The sequence below is a fragment of the Mytilus galloprovincialis genome, chromosome 4 (assembly GCF_965363235.1).
Source record: "Mytilus galloprovincialis chromosome 4, xbMytGall1.hap1.1, whole genome shotgun sequence".
Taxonomy (NCBI): Eukaryota; Metazoa; Mollusca; class Bivalvia; order Mytilida; family Mytilidae; genus Mytilus; species Mytilus galloprovincialis.
Genome location: NC_134841.1, coordinates 90,309,659 through 90,314,491, shown reverse-complemented (window position 1 = coordinate 90,314,491; position 4,833 = coordinate 90,309,659).

The window sequence follows — 4,833 nt, the reverse complement described above, 5'->3', positions numbered from 1 at the left end:
CCGGAAGTGGGTTATGCAAATTAAATATGTTTAAGAGATTGTCCCCTTTTGGAACATTTAAAAAAACTACTAAGTACCAATTTAGAAAATATACGAAAGTGGACAACAACGCACACTTGTCTCAGATTTTTTTTTTATCCACTTTATTTTAACCATTTTATTTCATAAACAACCATTTTTTCATTGTTAATTTTGAAAAGAATTGATATATTTTGATTCAAACAGTTTCTAATAAAAAAGGTAAATAAAAGCATCTAAGAGTATCAAGAAAAATAATCTCAATATGAAAAACAAAAATAAAGGAACTGTTCCTTATTCAAATTGTTCCATCCTTAATTTCAATTAAACTGTTCTTTCATGTTTCTCTTCTTCTGAACTGATTTATTCTGTTCCTGACCTGTTGATAATTTTTGAGCTATTTTCACATTTCTCGATCAGTGTGAGAAAAATATCTCTCCTCACTAGTGAAAATCTGTTATTGGCAAATGATTGGTCGAAATTTAATTGTGACGTTAAATTTTCTTGGTTTCTACTAAATTTTCATATTTATGTCATGAAAAAAAGCGACAATGCCTGATGAGATCACATAAAAAGTACACAACTTTCTTCAAATCTTTGAAGAGGAAGAACAAAAATCATTATAGAGAAACAGATTCCACCACTGTAACTGGTGTGTTACAATATTTCTACACTCTCAACAGTTAAATTTTAATAATTTTAAAAGCTCAGCAAGCTTCGCACTTTCAATAATAAAATTTAACTGTCTCGAATGGAGAAATATCGTAACACACTCGTTGCAGTCGTCAAATTTATATTTCTCTAATACGTACTTGATTTATCCTTTTCCTCACCTGTTGCTTATTTTTATTTAATCATCATGTGCTATGTTTGATGGTCAAAATTTGATTATGACCTCAAATTTTCTTGCTCTCCTCTGAAATTCCCATTGTAACATCGTGAAAGAAGGAGATCATGCCTAATGACGTCACATTAAAAGAATATCTGTTTGCAGATCATTCCAAAGAAAGGTTACTTTTGTCCTTATATCGTCTTAAAAACATTAGAGAAACAGATTCCACCACCAAATCTCATACAATATAATTTTTAGCCACTATCGGCTGTTAAGTTTAAATTACACTTGATGCAGTGGTAGCAGACTTGGGGTCAATTACATTGGAATGTAACAAAATCAAGAGCATACCAGGCACTAGTAAGACCCAAACTGGAATATAGTTGTAGTGTCTGGGACCCCCATATGAAAGAACAAGAGATACAATTAGAAAAGGTACAGAGACGCGCTGCTCGTTATGTACACAACAACTACGATTACACGAGCAGCTTGTGTCACAAACATGCTAAATCAGTTGAAATGGCCACCACTAGCTGAGAGACCCTTAAAAACCAGACTTATTTTATTTTATAAAGTAATACATTGTCTTGTAGCCATTCCATCGCATATTCTTGAACAAACAGACAGCAGAACAAGACAAAATCATACTCAGACATACAGACACATCCAAACTTCCAGGGACACATACAAATGGTCATACTTCCCGCGAACAATTATTCAATGGAATTTACCATGTTTACTACCACAAACTGTATTAAATTGAAACCACCACTGTTGACAGCTTTAGAGATCGGCTAACACCAGCTGTTCTCTCTCGCTTCAAATAAACAAATTCAAACAAAACATGTACATATATTTTTAATCACAATCTGTAAATACAAACACTCCAATTGTTATAAAATATTTTTATAAATTTTGAATAAATTTTTGTCAATCACGCATGCGCAACAACATGTATTCTTCAGTATTGAAGCCTTGTTGACCTTAAAGAAGAAGAAGAATGTAATTAATTAAATTACACATTACAATGCAAAAATGGTCAATTACACTAATTACACATACACAGTTTTTGAAATGTAATTAATTAAATTACAATTACTTTACTAAAGTAATTAATTAAGTTACACATTACATTTCATCATGATTCAAGATTCAAGATTCAAAGTTTTATTTAGAGTCGATATTCAATAAAATACATAACACAAGCTCTATTGAGCTTTTCAAATCGACTTTATATTGTTCTACAATCATGATATTTTTTAACAATATTTTACATGTTTATATTATGCATGTGTAAAATATTCATGTAAGCACAGTTTAAGCGTTGCATTTGATAATCATTTAATATAGTTATTTTAATGTTTTGTCAATTAGTGTGAATCTTCTGGTCTGAAAACAGCAATTGAAAATAGTCTTACACAGGAGCTAATGTTGTGCAAGATATTGCTTGATCAGGACATGGAAGTTTTATGATTAGAAGATCATTATATTCATAGGAGAGGGAATTTGTTCCTATTAACTTGCCAATACATCAAGGGGTATTTTGGCATCTACGAAATGAACTCATTTGAATTAAACATAATATGAATAAAGAAATTATAAATGAATTAAAAATATTTTTTTATTTTACTTTAAAAATATTAAAAAGTGTGCTTGTCACAATATTGAAAATAATTTTTAGCACAAACAATGTATATAATGTCTAAATATTAGCAATATTTTGCTAATTAGATAAAATATCTGTAATAGTGGCATTGCCCCTGGACATTTTAATCTGATTAATTGCTCTTTGTTTTTACAGCTGTTAATTTTAAGTTCTATAATCCTTTTGTGTATACTAATTTGACAAAATGATTGTATGCAGTGATTTTAAATTCTAAATGAACTGTCTCAGAAAGATGTGATACATTTTATTGTTTTTGTTTAACAAGGTGTTTATTACTTATCAATCTATTTAGTTAAAGATCTCTCTTAAAAACTGAACAAGTATGATTATCACATTTTTTAAATTATAAGACTATTCAAAAAAATCTGTAGGTCAAATAAATGATATAAAAACTTCAGAATAAATTACAGACTTCATATATTAAAAAAGTATTGATATTAATATTTGAAAAATATATATAATTTTACAATTTATATGATTTAACACAAATCCTTAACTGTAACACCATAAAAGTACATGTAATTGAAATGTAATTCAAATGTAATTCAAAAGTAATTGAGCATTACATGCTTTTTTCAATGTAATTAATTAAATTACCATTACATGTAATTAAAAAAATGCTCAATTACACATTACATTCAATTACATGGAAAATTGTAATGCATTACACTTAATTACCATTACATTTTTAATTACCCCATCCCTGAGTGGTAGAATCTTTTTTTTTTATGTGTTATCTTTCCCCTTTATAGCATTTTTATGTTCGGTTTTAATTGTTTTAATTGTATAAACTTCAAGATTGTTAAAGTCAAATCAGAATAGATTGATATTGATATCATAATCATATTAATGAAGGATATATGTTATCCGAAATATTCATAGATAATTACATTTTATATTTCCTTTTTTTATTATTGGTGATGTTTTGTACACTTTTAAGATGTTTACAGAATTATATTTTATACATTTATTGAATTTATTGTTGTCTCAATATGTATATGCATTGTAAGTTTGAACACAGACAAATAAACAGACATACATATTACTGTACTATGCATTCCTTGTACCAAAAAGACAAAAATTGTAGGACATCTTTTGTGATATGGATGCATGTATATCATGGTCATTTTTTCTCATCACCTAACTAGTAAGTATTAGCCTCACAAATAACTTTTAGAGGCAGATAAACAATAAAAGCGCTGTTCCTTTGCTTTTTGTGAGCTTTTTTTGTTGTTGTTTTGGATGTACTGATTTCGTGTCCTAGATAGATAACTTATATCCATTTTTTTTCTATAAGATAACAATCATATGTAATATTACAACAAAAATTATCATTTAATTACATTTCTGAAGGAATAATTGAGGTATTGTAACTTTAATTCTTCTAGGCATTTATGGCTTATGGGATGATATAGGTTTTTATAAATTAGACAGAAACCAACCAACACAAAGTCACAAAAGAATCAAAACATACAAGTGTTAACATATGATTGTCAACAATAGACAAGTTGTCAATAAATTTGATAGAAACAACAAATATTCTGTTTTTGATGTGATGAACTGAAATGCACAGTATGACAAATACTAAGACAATAGGTGAAGGTAATGAGGAATAATTGTTAGAAGTGCTAGAAGATCTAGAATGGAATATAATCTGAACTCTTTCAATACTTGTCAGATGTGAATTTCACCTTAACTTTGTCTAGGGGCAAAGTACTGAAACATCTTGGATAATAATTGATATCAAAACAGGTAGTATACATTGATTGAAGGTACACGAACAAAGTGAAATATGACATGTATCAAGCAATCGTTATAATACTAATTATGACTTTGACCTTCAAGGTAAGAACTTTAGCAATCCTTTCTTAATCTGTATTGTTAATAGCTCTCTGACATATACTTCACTCTTAAGACTTTTATTTATTTCTTATGTAAGTGCTTGTGTGTATCTCACATTGTTATTTTACCAAAATGTATTTAAGGGGTATAATATCAATATTTTAACTGTGGTCATATTTGTTAAACGAGGATTTCACAAGTTATGAGCACTTTCTAAAGATTACTTATATTACCTTTGTCTATTTATTTTGCTCATTGTTAAAATTGAGAATGGAAATGGGGAATGTGCCAAAGAGACAACAACCCGACTATAGAGCAGACAACAGCAGATCACCAACAGGTCTTCAATGCAACGAGAAATTCCTGCACCCGGAGGCGTCCTTCAACTGGCCCCTAAACAAATATATACTAGTTCAGAGATAATGAACGCCATACTAAACTCCAAATTGTAAACAAGAAACTAAAAGTTAAAATA